Genomic DNA, 19,674 nt, shown 5'->3' with positions numbered 1-19,674 from the left:
CCTTAGTGTGCAGACCTTGGCTGGGTTGCGCGCCCTGGTGGGCACCATGGTGCGCACCAAGGAGCGCTCCGAAGTGTGCTCCAAGGTGCGGCCTGCACGAAGTCGGAGCCCGGTTTGCCCCGGGTGTGCACCTCGGGTGGGCACCTTGGTGCGCATGCCTTGCCTGGGCTGCGCACCAGGGCGGGCTCAAGATGGCACCCGCGTTCCTTTTTTTTCACTATCTTTCAAAACGGAAATTTTAAAATCTCATTTTTTTTTGCCTTTTTCTGGAAATTAGTGAAGGCAGCGCATCAAAGGTGCGCACCTCGCTGCCCACCACGGTGCGCAACGCCGGTGGGCACCCGGGAGTGCTTCGAAGTGTGCTCCAAGGTGCTGCGTGCACGTTGTCGGAGCCCGGTTTGCCCCGGGTGCGCACCTCGCGTGCACCTTCGTCGGGGTGGGCACCTTGGCTGGGTTTGCCCCGGCTGCGCTCCGAAGCGGGGTTATTGGAGCGCCGCCTCTTTTTTTGTCGGAGCGTTTGGTGGGGTTTCTCGCATTGGCTCTTCCGAGGCCCGGTTGCCACCCTGGCGCGCACGAAGTCGGAAGTAGGGTTAATTGCCCGGGTGCGCACCTTTGCCAGGGTGGGCACCTTACCTGGGCTGCGCACCAGGGCGGGCTCAAGATGGCACGCGCGTTCCGTTTTTTTCACTATCTTTCAAAACGGAAATTTTAAAATCTCCTTTTTTTTTTGCCTTTTCTGGAAATTAGTGAAGGCAGCGCATCAAAGGTGCGCACCTCGCTGCCCACCTTGGTGTGCTCTGAGGTGCGCACCCGGGAGCGCTACGAAGTGTGCTCCAAGGTGCGGCGTGCACGTTGTCGGAGCCCGGTTTGCCCCGGGTGCGCACCTCGCCTGCACCTTGGCCGGGGTGGGCACCTTGGCTGGGTTTGCCCAGGGTGCGCTCCGAAGCGGGGTTACTGGAGCGCCCCCTCTTTTTTTGTCAGAGCGTTTGGTGGGGTTTCTCGCATTGGCTCTTCCCAGGCCCGGTTGTTGGGTGCGCTCCCACCCTGGCGCGCGCGAAGTTGGAAGTTGGGTTAATTGCCCGGGCGCGCACCTTCGCCAGGGTGGGCACCTTGGTGCGCACACCTTGGCTGGGCTGCGCACCAGGGCGGGCTCAAGATGGCACCAGCATTCCCTTTTTCTCACTATCTTTCAAAACGGAAATTTTAAAATCTCGTTTTTTTTTTGCCTTTTATGGAAATTAGTGAAGGCATCGCATCAAAGGTGCGCACCTCGCTGCCCACCTTGGTGTGCTCCGAGGTGCCCACCACGGTGCGCAACGCCGGTGCGAACCCGGGAGCGCCCCGATGTGTGCTCCAAGGTGCGGCGTGCACGAAGTCGGACCCCGGTTTGCCCCGGGTGCGCACCTCGCGTGCACCTTGGTGCGCACACCTTGGCTGGGTTGCGCGGCCTGGTGGGCACCATGGTGCGCACCAAGGAGCGCTCCGAAGTGTGCTCCAAGGTGCGGCGTGCACGAAGTCGGAGCCCGGTTTGCCCCGGGTACGCACCTCGCGTGCACCTTCGCCGGGGTGGGCACCTCGGCTGGGTTGCGCGCCCTGGTGCGCACCAAGGAGCGCTCCGAAGTGTGCTCCAAGGTGCGGCGTGCACGAAGTCGGAGCCCGGTTTGCCCCGGGTGCGCACCTTCGCCGCGGTGCGCACCATGGCGTGCACGAAGTCGGAGCCCGGTTTGCCCCGGGTGCGCACCTCGCGTGCACCTTCGGCGGGGTTGCGCGCCCTGGTGGGCACCATGGTGCGCACCAAGGAGCGCTCCGAAGTGTGCTCCAAGGTGCGGCGTGCACGAAGTCGGAGCCCGGTTTGCCCCGGGTGCGCACCTCGCGTGCACCTTCGGCGGGGTTGCGCGCCCTGGTGGGCACCATGGTGCGCACCAAGGAGCGCTCCGAAGTGTGCTCCAAGGTGCGGCGTGCACGAAGTCGGAGCCCGGTTTGCCCCGGGTGCGCACCTCGCGTGCACCTTCGCCGCGGTGGGCACCATGGCGTGCACGAAGTCGGAGCCCGGTTTGCCCCGGGTGCGCACCTCGCGTGCACCTTCGCCGGGGTGGGCACCTCGGCTGGGTTGCGCGCCCTGGTGCGCACCAAGGAGCGCTCCGAAGTGTGCTCCAAGGTGCGGCGTGCACGAAGTCGGAGCCCGGTTTGCCCCGGGTGCGCACCTCGCGTGCACCTTCGCCAGGGTGGGCACCTCGGTGCGCACACCTTCTCAATGTTTTCTTGCCTTTTCTGGAAATTGGTGAAGGCAGCGCATCAAAGGTGCGCACCTCGGTGTGCTCCGAGGTGCGAACCCGAGAGCGCTCCGAGGTGCCCACGAAGTCGAAAGTCGGGTTAATTGCATTGTTTTCCCCGGGTGCGCTCCGAGGTGCGCAACATCGGCGCGCACCAAGGAGGGCTCCGAAGTGTGCTCCAAGGTGCGCACGATGGCGTGCACCTCTGGTGCGCACGATTCGGAGCTCGGTTTGACCGGGGTGCGCACACCTTGGCTGGGTTGCGCACCTTTTGTGCGCTCCAAGGTGCGCACGAAGTCGGAGCTCGGTTTGCCCCGGGTGCGCACCTTCGCCAGGGTGCGCACCTTGATGCGCACGCCTTGGCTGGGCTGCGCACCTTGGTGGGCGCCATGGTGCGCACCTTTCGTGCGCTCCAAGGTGCGCACGAAGTCGGAGCTCGGTTTGCCCCGGGTGCGCACCTTGGTGGGCGCCATGGTGCACTCCGAGGTGCCCAAGATTGGTGCGCACCAAGGAGCGCTCCGAAGTGCGCTCCAAGGTGCGCGCGAAGTCGAAAGTTGGGTTAATTGTCCGGTTTGCCTCGGGTGCGCACCTTGCGTGCACCTTCGCCAGGGTGGGCGCCTTGGTGCGCACACCTTGGCTGGGCTGCGCACACCTTGGCACCCGCGTTTCCTTCATTTTAAATTTTTTTTTTTTACAATCTCTCAAGTGGGAAATTCTATAATCTCAACTTTTTTTGCCTTTTCAGGAAACTTTTGAATGGAGCGCATCATTGGTGCGCTCCGAAGTGTGCTCCAAAGCTCTCTCCAGCTGCGTGCACCTGCCCCGGCCGCGCACCCGGCCCCGCCCAGCTTCGCTCACCTGTCCCGGGCGTCTGGTGCGGAACCTTAGAGTAAGAAACATCACCGTGCACCTTGGCCAACGTGCGCGACTCGACCGAGCGCGCACTGGCCGAGGTGCACACCGATTTCACCTGGGTGCGCGCGCAGCACCTCGGGCGCACCGGGGTGCGCGCACAACGCCCGGGTTGCACCGTGGCCTGTGTGCTCGGGGCGCCTCGGGTGCGCGCTCGGTGTCGCCCCCGCGCGCGCGGTAGTGCGGGCAGCGCACCCCGGCCCGGCCCGGCCCCGACGAGAACGCAAACGGGCAAAAGGTTTATTCAAATAGCATTGCGACGCCCGGCGAAAAACTAAAAAAGGGTGCAACACCGGGACTTCCCGGGAGGTCACCCATCCCAGTACTACTCCGGCCCAAGCGCGCTTAACTGCGGAGTTCTGATGGGATCCGGTGCACTAACGCTGGTATGATCGCACCCGTTATGAGCTTGTCGCAGTGTGTACTTAGCAAACCGCGACCCACGTGCGAATCCACCCCGGCCACCCACCCCCGTCGAGGTGCACACCCTCCCTCGCGAAGTGCGCCCCGTTCGCCAAGTGTGAGCCCTGCCCGGGTGCGCGCACCTTGCTAGGGCGTCGGGTGTGCACCCGGCCCGGCCTACGTGCGTGCACCTGGAGGGGGCGTCGTGTGCGTGCAGTGTCCCGTCTGCAACGCGGTGCCCACACACCACCTCGGGCGCAACGACCTGCGCTCACATGTGGGCCGAGTGCACCTTGGTGCATGTTCGGGGCGCCTCGGGTGCACGCTCGATCTTGCCCCGGTGCACCAAGGCGCTCGGTTTGCCCCGGGTGCGCACTTGGTGCAAGGTGGGCACCCAAAATAGGGATCAAGCACCAAAACACAAGTTTCGGGATGCAAAATGGGACCCAAGGACCACAAATGCGTTCCAAGACCCATGATGGGTCCACGAGAACAAAAATGTGTTCCGAGACTTAATAAACAAATATTGGGTTTTAGGAGAAGAAACATGCTCTGATGCCCAAAACGAGAATCGACCCCGAAAAGGCCACAGGCCAAAAGTGGGATGCGAGACAAAAAAAAATGGGACCCGAGGACCAAAATTGGGTTCCCAGGTCGAAGACAGGGCAACCGGACAAGAAACGACCTCTAAGGCTCGAAATGAGTCCCGACGACTAAAACTTGACAAGAAGCACCCATCAGGCACCCAACTCGACACCCATGGGATGCCGACCCACCCGGGCTTCCACCTAGCACACCTTGGCACCCACCCACCCTCGCACCCAACCTCGCACCCAACTTAGCACCTTTGAACCCACATTGGCACTCACCCTGACCCTGGCACCTTGGAACCCACATTGGCACTCACCTTGACCCTGGCACCCACCTTTGCACTCACCTTGGGACCCACCCTGGCTCCCACCTCGGCACCCACCCAGACACCCACCTTGGTTCCTTGGCACCCACCTTGGATCCTTGGCACCCACCCCGACACCCACCTTGGCACGCAACTTGGCTACTTGCCACCCACCTTGGCTCCTTGACGCCCACCCCGACAACCACCCCGTGACCTACCCTGGCTAGGGTTGGTGCACACACCACCCTGGTGCCCACCTTGGCACCCACCCTATGACCCACCTTGGCACGCACCTTAGTACCCACCCCGTTACCCACCCTAGGACCCACCCCGTGACCCACCTTGGCCAGGGTGGGTGCCTTGGTGCGCACAACTTGCCTGGGCTGCACACCAGGGCGGGCTCAAGATGGCACCCGCGTTCCGTTTTTTTCACTATCTTTCAAAACGGAAATTTTAAAATCTCATTTTTTTCTTTTTTTTGCCTTTTCTGGAAATTAGTGAAGGCAGCGCATCAAAGGTGCGCAATGCTGGTGCGAACCCGGGAGCGCTCCGATGTGTGCTCCAAGGTGCGGCGTGCACGAAGTCCGAGCCCGGTTTGCCCCGGGTGCGCACCTCGCGTGCACCTTCGCCGGGGTGAGCACCTTGGCTGGGTTGCGCGCCCTGGTGCGTACCAAGGAGCGCTCTGAAGTGTGCTCCAAGGTGCGGCGTGCACGAAGTCGGAGCCCGGTTTGCCCCGGGTGTGCACCTCGGGTGCGCACCTCGCGTGCACCTTCGCTGCGGTGGGCACCTTGGCTGGGTTGCGCGCCTTGGTGGGCACCATGCAGTGCACGAAGTCGGAGCCCGGTTTGCCCCGGGCGCGCACCTCCGCCAGGGTGGGCACCTTGGTGCGCACAACTTGCCTGGGCTGCGCATCAGGAAGGGCTCAAGATGGCACCCGCGTTCCGTTTTTTTCACTATCTTTCAGAACGGAAATTTTAAAATATCGTTTTTTTTTGCCTTTTCTGGAAATTAGTGAAGGCAGCGCATCAAAGGTGCGCAACGCTGGTGCGAACCTGGGAGCGCTCCGATGTGTGCTCCAAGGTGCGGCGTGCACGAAGTCGGAGCCCGGTTTGCCTCGGGTGCGCCCTGGTGGGCACCATGGTGCGCACCAAGGAGCGCTCCGAAGTGTGCTCCAAGGTGCGGCCTGCACGAAGTCGGAGCCCGGTTTGCCCCGGGTGTGCACCTCGGGTGGGCACCTTGGTGCGCATGCCTTGCCTGGGCTGCGCACCAGGGCGGGCTCAAGATGGCACCCGCGTTCCTTTTTTTTCACTATCTTTCAAAACGGAAATTTTAAAATCTCATTTTTTTTTGCCTTTTTCTGGAAATTAGTGAAGGCAGCGCATCAAAGGTGCGCACCTCGCTGCCCACCACGGTGCGCAACGCCGGTGGGCACCCGGGAGTGCTTCGAAGTGTGCTCCAAGGTGCTGCGTGCACGTTGTCGGAGCCCGGTTTGCCCCGGGTGCGCACCTCGCGTGCACCTTCGTCGGGGTGGGCACCTTGGCTTGGTTTGCCCCGGCTGCGCTCCGAAGCGGGGTTATTGGAGCGCCGCCTCTTTTTTTGTCGGAGCGTTTGGTGGGGTTTCTCGCATTGGCTCTTCCGAGGCCCGGTTGCCACCCTGGCGCGCACGAAGTCGGAAGTAGGGTTAATTGCCCGGGTGCGCACCTTTGCCAGGGTGGCACCTTACCTGGGCTGCGCACCAGGGCGGGCTCAAGATGGCACGCGCGTTCCGTTTTTTTCACTATCTTTCAAAACGGAAATTTTAAAATCTCCTTTTTTTTTTGCCTTTTCTGGAAATTAGTGAAGGCAGCGCATCAAAGGTGCGCACCTCGCTGCCCACCTTGGTGTGCTCTGAGGTGCGCACCCGGGAGCGCTACGAAGTGTGCTCCAAGGTGCGGCGTGCACGTTGTCGGAGCCCGGTTTGCCCCGGGTGCGCACCTCGCCTGCACCTTGGCCGGGGTGGGCACCTTGGCTGGGTTTGCCCAGGGTGCGCTCCGAAGCGGGGTTACTGGAGCGCCCCCTCTTTTTTTGTCAGAGAGTTTGGTGGGGTTTCTCGCATTGGCTCTTCCCAGGCCCGGTTGTTGGGTGCGCTCCCACCCTGGCGCGCGCGAAGTTGGAAGTTGGGTTAATTGCCCGGGCGCGCACCTTCGCCAGGGTGGGCACCTTGGTGCGCAAACCTTGGCTGGGCTGCGCACCAGGGCGGGCTCAAGATGGCACCAGCATTCCCTTTTTCTCACTATCTTTCAAAACGGAAATTTTAAAATCTCGTTTTTTTTTTGCCTTTTATGGAAATTAGTGAAGGCATCGCATCAAAGGTGCGCACCTCGCTGCCCACCTTGGTGTGCTCCGAGGTGCCCACCACGGTGCGCAACGCCGGTGCGAACCCGGGAGCGCCCCGATGTGTGCTCCAAGGTGCGGCGTGCACGAAGTCGGACCCCGGTTTGCCCCGGGTGCGCACCTCGCGTGCACCTTGGTGCGCACACCTTGGCTGGGTTGCGCGGCCTGGTGGGCACCATGGTGCGCACCAAGGAGCGCTCCGAAGTGTGCTCCAAGGTGCGGCGTGCACGAAGTCGGAGCCCGGTTTGCCCCGGGTGCGCACCTTCGCCGCGGTGGGCACCATGGCGTGCACGAAGTCGGAGCCCGGTTTGCCCCGGGTGCGCACCTCGCGTGCACCTTCGCCGGGGTGGGCACCTCGGCTGGGTTGCGCGCCCTGGTGCGCACCAAGGAGCGCTCTGAAGTGTGCTCCAAGGTGCGGCGTGCACGAAGTCGGAGCCCGGTTTGCCCCGGGTGTGCACCTCGCGTGCACCTTCGCTGCGGTGGGCACCTTGGCTGGGTTGCGCGCCTTGGTGGGCACCATGCAGTGCACGAAGTCGGAGCCCGGTTTGCCCCGGGCGCGCACCTCCGCCAGGGTGGGCACCTTGGTGCGCACAACTTGCCTGGGCTGCGCACCAGGAAGGGCTCAAGATGGCACCCGCGTTCCGTTTTTTTCACTATCTTTCAGAACGGAAATTTTAAAATATCGTTTTTTTTTGCCTTTTCTGGAAATTAGTGAAGGCAGCGCATCAAAGGTGCGCAACGCTGGTGCGAACCTGGGAGCGCTCCGATGTGTGCTCCAAGGTGCGGCGTGCACGAAGTCGGACCCCGGTTTGCCCCGGGTGCGCACCTCGCGTGCACCTTGGTGCGCACACCTTGGCTGGGTTGCGCGCCCTGGTGGGCACCATGGTGCGCACCAAGGAGCGCTCCGAAGTGTGCTCCAAGGTGCGGCGTGCACGAAGTCGGAGCCCGGTTTGCCCCGGGTGCGCACCTCGCGTGCACCTTCGCCGCGGTGGGCACCATGGCGTGCACGAAGTCGGAGCCCGGTTTGCCCCGGGTGCGCACCTCGCGTGCACCTTCGCCGGGGTGGGCACCTTAGTGTGCAGACCTTGGCTGGGTTGCGCGCCCTGGTGGGCACCATGGTGCGCACCAAGGAGCGCTCCGAAGTGTGCTCCAAGGTGCGGCCTGCACGAAGTCGGAGCCCGGTTTGCCCCGGGTGTGCACCTCGGGTGGGCACCTTGGTGCGCATGCCTTGCCTGGGCTGCGCACCAGGGCGGGCTCAAGATGGCACCCGCGTTCCTTTTTTTTCACTATCTTTCAAAACGGAAATTTTAAAATCTCATTTTTTTTTGCCTTTTTCTGGAAATTAGTGAAGGCAGCGCATCAAAGGTGCGCACCTCGCTGCCCACCACGGTGCGCAACGCCGGTGGGCACCCGGGAGTGCTTCGAAGTGTGCTCCAAGGTGCTGCGTGCACGTTGTCGGAGCCCGGTTTGCCCCGGGTGCGCACCTCGCGTGCACCTTCGTCGGGGTGGGCACCTTGGCTGGGTTTGCCCCGGCTGCGCTCCGAAGCGGGGTTATTGGAGCGCCGCCTCTTTTTTTGTCGGAGCGTTTGGTGGGGTTTCTCGCATTGGCTCTTCCGAGGCCCGGTTGCCACCCTGGCGCGCACGAAGTCGGAAGTAGGGTTAATTGCCCGGGTGCGCACCTTTGCCAGGGTGGGCACCTTACCTGGGCTGCGCACCAGGGCGGGCTCAAGATGGCACGCGCGTTCCGTTTTTTTCACTATCTTTCAAAACGGAAATTTTAAAATCTCCTTTTTTTTTTGCCTTTTCTGGAAATTAGTGAAGGCAGCGCATCAAAGGTGCGCACCTCGCTGCCCACCTTGGTGTGCTCTGAGGTGCGCACCCGGGAGCGCTACGAAGTGTGCTCCAAGGTGCGGCGTGCACGTTGTCGGAGCCCGGTTTGCCCCGGGTGCGCACCTCGCCTGCACCTTGGCCGGGGTGGGCACCTTGGCTGGGTTTGCCCAGGGTGCGCTCCGAAGCGGGGTTACTGGAGCGCCCCCTCTTTTTTTGTCAGAGCGTTTGGTGGGGTTTCTCGCATTGGCTCTTCCCAGGCCCGGTTGTTGGGTGCGCTCCCACCCTGGCGCGCGCGAAGTTGGAAGTTGGGTTAATTGCCCGGGCGCGCACCTTCGCCAGGGTGGGCACCTTGGTGCGCACACCTTGGCTGGGCTGCGCACCAGGGCGGGCTCAAGATGGCACCAGCATTCCCTTTTTCTCACTATCTTTCAAAACGGAAATTTTAAAATCTCGTTTTTTTTTTGCCTTTTATGGAAATTAGTGAAGGCATCGCATCAAAGGTGCGCACCTCGCTGCCCACCTTGGTGTGCTCCGAGGTGCCCACCACGGTGCGCAACGCCGGTGCGAACCCGGGAGCGCCCCGATGTGTGCTCCAAGGTGCGGCGTGCACGAAGTCGGACCCCGGTTTGCCCCGGGTGCGCACCTCGCGTGCACCTTGGTGCGCACACCTTGGCTGGGTTGCGCGGCCTGGTGGGCACCATGGTGCGCACCAAGGAGCGCTCCGAAGTGTGCTCCAAGGTGCGGCGTGCACGAAGTCGGAGCCCGGTTTGCCCCGGGTACGCACCTCGCGTGCACCTTCGCCGGGGTGGGCACCTCGGCTGGGTTGCGCGCCCTGGTGCGCACCAAGGAGCGCTCCGAAGTGTGCTCCAAGGTGCGGCGTGCACGAAGTCGGAGCCCGGTTTGCCCCGGGTGCGCACCTTCGCCGCGGTGCGCACCATGGCGTGCACGAAGTCGGAGCCCGGTTTGCCCCGGGTGCGCACCTCGCGTGCACCTTCGGCGGGGTTGCGCGCCCTGGTGGGCACCATGGTGCGCACCAAGGAGCGCTCCGAAGTGTGCTCCAAGGTGCGGCGTGCACGAAGTCGGAGCCCGGTTTGCCCCGGGTGCGCACCTCGCGTGCACCTTCGGCGGGGTTGCGCGCCCTGGTGGGCACCATGGTGCGCACCAAGGAGCGCTCCGAAGTGTGCTCCAAGGTGCGGCGTGCACGAAGTCGGAGCCCGGTTTGCCCCGGGTGCGCACCTCGCGTGCACCTTCGCCGCGGTGGGCACCATGGCGTGCACGAAGTCGGAGCCCGGTTTGCCCCGGGTGCGCACCTCGCGTGCACCTTCGCCGGGGTGGGCACCTCGGCTGGGTTGCGCGCCCTGGTGCGCACCAAGGAGCGCTCCGAAGTGTGCTCCAAGGTGCGGCGTGCACGAAGTCGGAGCCCGGTTTGCCCCGGGTGCGCACCTCGCGTGCACCTTCGCCAGGGTGGGCACCTCGGTGCGCACACCTTCTCAATGTTTTCTTGCCTTTTCTGGAAATTGGTGAAGGCAGCGCATCAAAGGTGCGCACCTCGGTGTGCTCCGAGGTGCGAACCCGAGAGCGCTCCGAGGTGCCCACGAAGTCGAAAGTCGGGTTAATTGCATTGTTTTCCCCGGGTGCGCTCCGAGGTGCGCAACATCGGCGCGCACCAAGGAGGGCTCCGAAGTGTGCTCCAAGGTGCGCACGATGGCGTGCACCTCTGGTGCGCACGATTCGGAGCTCGGTTTGACCGGGGTGCGCACACCTTGGCTGGGTTGCGCACCTTTTGTGCGCTCCAAGGTGCGCACGAAGTCGGAGCTCGGTTTGCCCCGGGTGCGCACCTTCGCCAGGGTGCGCACCTTGATGCGCACGCCTTGGCTGGGCTGCGCACCTTGGTGGGCGCCATGGTGCGCACCTTTCGTGCGCTCCAAGGTGCGCACGAAGTCGGAGCTCGGTTTGCCCCGGGTGCGCACCTTGGTGGGCGCCATGGTGCACTCCGAGGTGCCCAAGATTGGTGCGCACCAAGGAGCGCTCCGAAGTGCGCTCCAAGGTGCGCGCGAAGTCGAAAGTTGGGTTAATTGTCCGGTTTGCCTCGGGTGCGCACCTTGCGTGCACCTTCGCCAGGGTGGGCGCCTTGGTGCGCACACCTTGGCTGGGCTGCGCACACCTTGGCACCCGCGTTTCCTTCATTTTAAATTTTTTTTTTTTACAATCTCTCAAGTGGGAAATTCTATAATCTCAACTTTTTTTGCCTTTTCAGGAAACTTTTGAATGGAGCGCATCATTGGTGCGCTCCGAAGTGTGCTCCAAAGCTCTCTCCAGCTGCGTGCACCTGCCCCGGCCGCGCACCCGGCCCCGCCCAGCTTCGCTCACCTGTCCCGGGCGTCTGGTGCGGAACCTTAGAGTAAGAAACATCACCGTGCACCTTGGCCAACGTGCGCGACTCGACCGAGCGCGCACTGGCCGAGGTGCACACCGATTTCACCTGGGTGCGCGCGCAGCACCTCGGGCGCACCGGGGTGCGCGCACAACGCCCGGGTTGCACCGTGGCCTGTGTGCTCGGGGCGCCTCGGGTGCGCGCTCGGTGTCGCCCCCGCGCGCGCGGTAGTGCGGGCAGCGCACCCCGGCCCGGCCCGGCCCCGACGAGAACGCAAACGGGCAAAAGGTTTATTCAAATAGCATTGCGACGCCCGGCGAAAAACTAAAAAAGGGTGCAACACCGGGACTTCCCGGGAGGTCACCCATCCCAGTACTACTCCGGCCCAAGCGCGCTTAACTGCGGAGTTCTGATGGGATCCGGTGCACTAACGCTGGTATGATCGCACCCGTTATGAGCTTGTCGCAGTGTGTACTTAGCAAACCGCGACCCACGTGCGAATCCACCCCGGCCACCCACCCCCGTCGAGGTGCACACCCTCCCTCGCGAAGTGCGCCCCGTTCGCCAAGTGTGAGCCCTGCCCGGGTGCGCGCACCTTGCTAGGGCGTCGGGTGTGCACCCGGCCCGGCCTACGTGCGTGCACCTGGAGGGGGCGTCGTGTGCGTGCAGTGTCCCGTCTGCAACGCGGTGCCCACACACCACCTCGGGCGCAACGACCTGCGCTCACATGTGGGCCGAGTGCACCTTGGTGCATGTTCGGGGCGCCTCGGGTGCACGCTCGATCTTGCCCCGGTGCACCAAGGCGCTCGGTTTGCCCCGGGTGCGCACTTGGTGCAAGGTGGGCACCCAAAATAGGGATCAAGCACCAAAACACAAGTTTCGGGATGCAAAATGGGACCCAAGGACCACAAATGCGTTCCAAGACCCATGATGGGTCCACGAGAACAAAAATGTGTTCCGAGACTTAATAAACAAATATTGGGTTTTAGGAGAAGAAACATGCTCTGATGCCCAAAACGAGAATCGACCCCGAAAAGGCCACAGGCCAAAAGTGGGATGCGAGACAAAAAAAAATGGGACCCGAGGACCAAAATTGGGTTCCCAGGTCGAAGACAGGGCAACCGGACAAGAAACGACCTCTAAGGCTCGAAATGAGTCCCGACGACTAAAACTTGACAAGAAGCACCCATCAGGCACCCAACTCGACACCCATGGGATGCCGACCCACCCGGGCTTCCACCTAGCACACCTTGGCACCCACCCACCCTCGCACCCAACCTCGCACCCAACTTAGCACCTTTGAACCCACATTGGCACTCACCCTGACCCTGGCACCTTGGAACCCACATTGGCACTCACCTTGACCCTGGCACCCACCTTTGCACTCACCTTGGGACCCACCCTGGCTCCCACCTCGGCACCCACCCAGACACCCACCTTGGTTCCTTGGCACCCACCTTGGATCCTTGGCACCCACCCCGACACCCACCTTGGCACGCAACTTGGCTACTTGCCACCCACCTTGGCTCCTTGACGCCCACCCCGACAACCACCCCGTGACCTACCCTGGCTAGGGTTGGTGCACACCCACCCTGGTGCCCACCTTGGCACCCACCCTATGACCCACCTTGGCACGCACCTTAGTACCCACCCCGTTACCCACCCTAGGACCCACCCCGTGACCCACCTTGGCCAGGGTGGGTGCCTTGGTGCGCACAACTTGCCTGGGCTGCACACCAGGGCGGGCTCAAGATGGCACCCGCGTTCCGTTTTTTTCACTATCTTTCAAAACGGAAATTTTAAAATCTCATTTTTTTCTTTTTTTTGCCTTTTCTGGAAATTAGTGAAGGCAGCGCATCAAAGGTGCGCAATGCTGGTGCGAACCCGGGAGCGCTCCGATGTGTGCTCCAAGGTGCGGCGTGCACGAAGTCCGAGCCCGGTTTGCCCCGGGTGCGCACCTCGCGTGCACCTTCGCCGGGGTGAGCACCTTGGCTGGGTTGCGCGCCCTGGTGCGTACCAAGGAGCGCTCTGAAGTGTGCTCCAAGGTGCGGCGTGCACGAAGTCGGAGCCCGGTTTGCCCCGGGTGTGCACCTCGGGTGCGCACCTCGCGTGCACCTTCGCTGCGGTGGGCACCTTGGCTGGGTTGCGCGCCTTGGTGGGCACCATGCAGTGCACGAAGTCGGAGCCCGGTTTGCCCCGGGCGCGCACCTCCGCCAGGGTGGGCACCTTGGTGCGCACAACTTGCCTGGGCTGCGCATCAGGAAGGGCTCAAGATGGCACCCGCGTTCCGTTTTTTTCACTATCTTTCAGAACGGAAATTTTAAAATATCGTTTTTTTTTGCCTTTTCTGGAAATTAGTGAAGGCAGCGCATCAAAGGTGCGCAACGCTGGTGCGAACCTGGGAGCGCTCCGATGTGTGCTCCAAGGTGCGGCGTGCACGAAGTCGGAGCCCGGTTTGCCTCGGGTGCGCCCTGGTGGGCACCATGGTGCGCACCAAGGAGCGCTCCGAAGTGTGCTCCAAGGTGCGGCCTGCACGAAGTCGGAGCCCGGTTTGCCCCGGGTGTGCACCTCGGGTGGGCACCTTGGTGCGCATGCCTTGCCTGGGCTGCGCACCAGGGCGGGCTCAAGATGGCACCCGCGTTCCTTTTTTTTCACTATCTTTCAAAACGGAAATTTTAAAATCTCATTTTTTTTTGCCTTTTTCTGGAAATTAGTGAAGGCAGCGCATCAAAGGTGCGCACCTCGCTGCCCACCACGGTGCGCAACGCCGGTGGGCACCCGGGAGTGCTTCGAAGTGTGCTCCAAGGTGCTGCGTGCACGTTGTCGGAGCCCGGTTTGCCCCGGGTGCGCACCTCGCGTGCACCTTCGTCGGGGTGGGCACCTTGGCTTGGTTTGCCCCGGCTGCGCTCCGAAGCGGGGTTATTGGAGCGCCGCCTCTTTTTTTGTCGGAGCGTTTGGTGGGGTTTCTCGCATTGGCTCTTCCGAGGCCCGGTTGCCACCCTGGCGCGCACGAAGTCGGAAGTAGGGTTAATTGCCCGGGTGCGCACCTTTGCCAGGGTGGCACCTTACCTGGGCTGCGCACCAGGGCGGGCTCAAGATGGCACGCGCGTTCCGTTTTTTTCACTATCTTTCAAAACGGAAATTTTAAAATCTCCTTTTTTTTTTGCCTTTTCTGGAAATTAGTGAAGGCAGCGCATCAAAGGTGCGCACCTCGCTGCCCACCTTGGTGTGCTCTGAGGTGCGCACCCGGGAGCGCTACGAAGTGTGCTCCAAGGTGCGGCGTGCACGTTGTCGGAGCCCGGTTTGCCCCGGGTGCGCACCTCGCCTGCACCTTGGCCGGGGTGGGCACCTTGGCTGGGTTTGCCCAGGGTGCGCTCCGAAGCGGGGTTACTGGAGCGCCCCCTCTTTTTTTGTCAGAGAGTTTGGTGGGGTTTCTCGCATTGGCTCTTCCCAGGCCCGGTTGTTGGGTGCGCTCCCACCCTGGCGCTGCGCGAAGTTGGAAGTTGGGTTAATTGCCCGGGCGCGCACCTTCGCCAGGGTGGGCACCTTGGTGCGCAAACCTTGGCTGGGCTGCGCACCAGGGCGGGCTCAAGATGGCACCAGCATTCCCTTTTTCTCACTATCTTTCAAAACGGAAATTTTAAAATCTCGTTTTTTTTTTGCCTTTTATGGAAATTAGTGAAGGCATCGCATCAAAGGTGCGCACCTCGCTGCCCACCTTGGTGTGCTCCGAGGTGCCCACCACGGTGCGCAACGCCGGTGCGAACCCGGGAGCGCCCCGATGTGTGCTCCAAGGTGCGGCGTGCACGAAGTCGGACCCCGGTTTGCCCCGGGTGCGCACCTCGCGTGCACCTTGGTGCGCACACCTTGGCTGGGTTGCGCGGCCTGGTGGGCACCATGGTGCGCACCAAGGAGCGCTCCGAAGTGTGCTCCAAGGTGCGGCGTGCACGAAGTCGGAGCCCGGTTTGCCCCGGGTGCGCACCTTCGCCGCGGTGGGCACCATGGCGTGCACGAAGTCGGAGCCCGGTTTGCCCCGGGTGCGCACCTCGCGTGCACCTTCGCCGGGGTGGGCACCTCGGCTGGGTTGCGCGCCCTGGTGCGCACCAAGGAGCGCTCTGAAGTGTGCTCCAAGGTGCGGCGTGCACGAAGTCGGAGCCCGGTTTGCCCCGGGTGTGCACCTCGCGTGCACCTTCGCTGCGGTGGGCACCTTGGCTGGGTTGCGCGCCTTGGTGGGCACCATGCAGTGCACGAAGTCGGAGCCCGGTTTGCCCCGGGCGCGCACCTCCGCCAGGGTGGGCACCTTGGTGCGCACAACTTGCCTGGGCTGCGCACCAGGAAGGGCTCAAGATGGCACCCGCGTTCCGTTTTTTTCACTATCTTTCAGAACGGAAATTTTAAAATATCGTTTTTTTTTGCCTTTTCTGGAAATTAGTGAAGGCAGCGCATCAAAGGTGCGCAACGCTGGTGCGAACCTGGGAGCGCTCCGATGTGTGCTCCAAGGTGCGGCGTGCACGAAGTCGGACCCCGGTTTGCCCCGGGTGCGCACCTCGCGTGCACCTTGGTGCGCACACCTTGGCTGGGTTGCGCGCCCTGGTGGGCACCATGGTGCGCACCAAGGAGCGCTCCGAAGTGTGCTCCAAGGTGCGGCGTGCACGAAGTCGGAGCCCGGTTTGCCCCGGGTGCGCACCTCGCGTGCACCTTCGCCGCGGTGGGCACCATGGCGTGCACGAAGTCGGAGCCCGGTTTGCCCCGGTGTGCGCACCTCGCGTGCACCTTCGCCGGGGTGGGCACCTTAGTGTGCAGACCTTGGCTGGGTTGCGCGCCCTGGTGGGCACCATGGTGCGCACCAAGGAGCGCTCCGAAGTGTGCTCCAAGGTGCGGCCTGCACGAAGTCGGAGCCCGGTTTGCCCCGGGTGTGCACCTCGGGTGGGCACCTTGGTGCGCATGCCTTGCCTGGGCTGCGCACCAGGGCGGGCTCAAGATGGCACCCGCGTTCCTTTTTTTTCACTATCTTTCAAAACGGAAATTTTAAAATCTCATTTTTTTTTGCCTTTTTCTGGAAATTAGTGAAGGCAGCGCATCAAAGGTGCGCACCTCGCTGCCCACCACGGTGCGCAACGCCGGTGGGCACCCGGGAGTGCTTCGAAGTGTGCTCCAAGGTGCTGCGTGCACGTTGTCGGAGCCCGGTTTGCCCCGGGTGCGCACCTCGCGTGCACCTTCGTCGGGGTGGGCACCTTGGCTGGGTTTGCCCCGGCTGCGCTCCGAAGCGGGGTTATTGGAGCGCCGCCTCTTTTTTTGTCGGAGCGTTTGGTGGGGTTTCTCGCATTGGCTCTTCCGAGGCCCGGTTGCCACCCTGGCGCGCACGAAGTCGGAAGTAGGGTTAATTGCCCGGGTGCGCACCTTTGCCAGGGTGGGCACCTTACCTGGGCTGCGCACCAGGGCGGGCTCAAGATGGCACGCGCGTTCCGTTTTTTTCACTATCTTTCAAAACGGAAATTTTAAAATCTCCTTTTTTTTTTGCCTTTTCTGGAAATTAGTGAAGGCAGCGCATCAAAGGTGCGCACCTCGCTGCCCACCTTGGTGTGCTCTGAGGTGCGCACCCGGGAGCGCTACGAAGTGTGCTCCAAGGTGCGGCGTGCACGTTGTCGGAGCCCGGTTTGCCCCGGGTGCGCACCTCGCCTGCACCTTGGCCGGGGTGGGCACCTTGGCTGGGTTTGCCCAGGGTGCGCTCCGAAGCGGGGTTACTGGAGCGCCCCCTCTTTTTTTGTCAGAGCGTTTGGTGGGGTTTCTCGCATTGGCTCTTCCCAGGCCCGGTTGTTGGGTGCGCTCCCACCCTGGCGCGCGCGAAGTTGGAAGTTGGGTTAATTGCCCGGGCGCGCACCTTCGCCAGGGTGGGCACCTTGGTGCGCACACCTTGGCTGGGCTGCGCACCAGGGCGGGCTCAAGATGGCACCAGCATTCCCTTTTTCTCACTATCTTTCAAAACGGAAATTTTAAAATCTCGTTTTTTTTTTGCCTTTTATGGAAATTAGTGAAGGCATCGCATCAAAGGTGCGCACCTCGCTGCCCACCTTGGTGTGCTCCGAGGTGCCCACCACGGTGCGCAACGCCGGTGCGAACCCGGGAGCGCCCCGATGTGTGCTCCAAGGTGCGGCGTGCACGAAGTCGGACCCCGGTTTGCCCCGGGTGCGCACCTCGCGTGCACCTTGGTGCGCACACCTTGGCTGGGTTGCGCGGCCTGGTGGGCACCATGGTGCGCACCAAGGAGCGCTCCGAAGTGTGCTCCAAGGTGCGGCGTGCACGAAGTCGGAGCCCGGTTTGCCCCGGGTACGCACCTCGCGTGCACCTTCGCCGGGGTGGGCACCTCGGCTGGGTTGCGCGCCCTGGTGCGCACCAAGGAGCGCTCCGAAGTGTGCTCCAAGGTGCGGCGTGCACGAAGTCGGAGCCCGGTTTGCCCCGGGTGCGCACCTTCGCCGCGGTGCGCACCATGGCGTGCACGAAGTCGGAGCCCGGTTTGCCCCGGGTGCGCACCTCGCGTGCACCTTCGGCGGGGTTGCGCGCCCTGGTGGGCACCATGGTGCGCACCAAGGAGCGCTCCGAAGTGTGCTCCAAGGTGCGGCGTGCACGAAGTCGGAGCCCGGTTTGCCCCGGGTGCGCACCTCGCGTGCACCTTCGGCGGGGTTGCGCGCCCTGGTGGGCACCATGGTGCGCACCAAGGAGCGCTCCGAAGTGTGCTCCAAGGTGCGGCGTGCACGAAGTCGGAGCCCGGTTTGCCCCGGGTGCGCACCTCGCGTGCACCTTCGCCGCGGTGGGCACCATGGCGTGCACGAAGTCGGAGCCCGGTTTGCCCCGGGTGCGCACCTCGCGTGCACCTTCGCCGGGGTGGGCACCTCGGCTGGGTTGCGCGCCCTGGTGCGCACCAAGGAGCGCTCCGAAGTGTGCTCCAAGGTGCGGCGTGCACGAAGTCGGAGCCCGGTTTGCCCCGGGTGCGCACCTCGCGTGCACCTTCGCCAGGGTGGGCACCTCGGTGCGCACACCTTCTCAATGTTTTCTTGCCTTTTCTGGAAATTGGTGAAGGCAGCGCATCAAAGGTGCGCACCTCGGTGTGCTCCGAGGTGCGAACCCGAGAGCGCTCCGAGGTGCCCACGAAGTCGAAAGTCGGGTTAATTGCATTGTTTTCCCCGGGTGCGCTCCGAGGTGCGCAACATCGGCGCGCACCAAGGAGGGCTCCGAAGTGTGCTCCAAGGTGCGCACGATGGCGTGCACCTCTGGTGCGCACGATTCGGAGCTCGGTTTGACCGGGGTGCGCACACCTTGGCTGGGTTGCGCACCTTTTGTGCGCTCCAAGGTGCGCACGAAGTCGGAGCTCGGTTTGCCCCGGGTGCGCACCTTCGCCAGGGTGCGCACCTTGATGCGCACGCCTTGGCTGGGCTGCGCACCTTGGTGGGCGCCATGGTGCGCACCTTTCGTGCGCTCCAAGGTGCGCACGAAGTCGGAGCTCGGTTTGCCCCGGGTGCGCACCTTGGTGGGCGCCATGGTGCACTCCGAGGTGCCCAAGATTGGTGCGCACCAAGGAGCGCTCCGAAGTGCGCTCCAAGGTGCGCGCGAAGTCGAAAGTTGGGTTAATTGTCCGGTTTGCCTCGGGTGCGCACCTTGCGTGCACCTTCGCCAGGGTGGGCGCCTTGGTGCGCACACCTTGGCTGGGCTGCGCACACCTTGGCACCCGCGTTTCCTTCATTTTAAATTTTTTTTTTTTACAATCTCTCAAGTGGGAAATTCTATAATCTCAACTTTTTTTGCCTTTTCAGGAAACTTTTGAATGGAGCGCATCATTGGTGCGCTCCGAAGTGTGCTCCAAAGCTCTCTCCAGCTGCGTGCACCTGCCCCGGCCGCGCACCCGGCCCCGCCCAGCTTCGCTCACCTGTCCCGGGCGTCTGGTGCGGAACCTTAGAGTAAGAAACATCACCGTGCACCTTGGCCAACGTGCGCGACTCGACCGAGCGCGCACTGGCCGAGGTGCACACCGATTTCACCTGGGTGCGCGCGCAGCACCTCGGGCGCACCGGGGTGCGCGCACAACGCCCGGGTTGCACCGTGGCCTGTGTGCTCGGGGCGCCTCGGGTGCGCGCTCGGTGTCGCCCCCGCGCGCGCGGTAGTGCGGGCAGCGCACCCCGGCCCGGCCCGGCCCCGACGAGAACGCAAACGGGCAAAAGGTTTATTCAAATAGCATTGCGACGCCCGGCGAAAAACTAAAAAAGGGTGCAACACCGGGACTTCCCGGGAGGTCACCCATCCCAGTACTACTCCGGCCCAAGCGCGCTTAACTGCGGAGTTCTGATGGGATCCGGTGCACTAACGCTGGTATGATCGCACCCGTTATGAGCTTGTCGCAGTGTGTACTTAGCAAACCGCGACCCACGTGCGAATCCACCCCGGCCACCCACCCCCGTCGAGGTGCACACCCTCCCTCGCGAAGTGCGCCCCGTTCGCCAAGTGTGAGCCCTGCCCGGGTGCGCGCACCTTGCTAGGGCGTCGGGTGTGCACCCGGCCCGGCCTACGTGCGTGCACCTGGAGGGGGCGTCGTGTGCGTGCAGTGTCCCGTCTGCAACGCGGTG

General features: G+C 63.1%; 3 non-coding genes across 3 annotated transcripts; all 3 read right to left on the bottom strand.

The window, feature by feature from the left end:
• Positions 1 to 3,466: 3,466 nt before the first annotated feature.
• LOC131870349 (5S ribosomal RNA) lies at positions 3,467 to 3,585 on the bottom strand. Its single transcript, XR_009368670.1, has one exon. It is a non-coding gene; the product is annotated as a 5S ribosomal RNA (ribosomal RNA).
• Positions 3,586 to 11,390: 7,805 nt separating this feature from the next.
• Positions 11,391 to 11,509, bottom strand: LOC131870339 (5S ribosomal RNA). Its single transcript, XR_009368660.1, has one exon. It is a non-coding gene; the product is annotated as a 5S ribosomal RNA (ribosomal RNA).
• A 7,806-nt stretch (positions 11,510 to 19,315) lies between these two features.
• On the bottom strand, positions 19,316 to 19,434 carry LOC131870328 (5S ribosomal RNA). Its single transcript, XR_009368649.1, has one exon. It is a non-coding gene; the product is annotated as a 5S ribosomal RNA (ribosomal RNA).
• Positions 19,435 to 19,674: the final 240 nt, after the last annotated feature.

Source organism: Cryptomeria japonica, unplaced genomic scaffold (assembly GCF_030272615.1).
Source record: "Cryptomeria japonica unplaced genomic scaffold, Sugi_1.0 HiC_scaffold_314, whole genome shotgun sequence".
Taxonomy (NCBI): domain Eukaryota; kingdom Viridiplantae; phylum Streptophyta; class Pinopsida; order Cupressales; family Cupressaceae; genus Cryptomeria; species Cryptomeria japonica.
The sequence above is the reverse complement of the archived record's forward strand: the minus strand, read 5'-3'. Positions and strand labels throughout refer to the sequence as shown.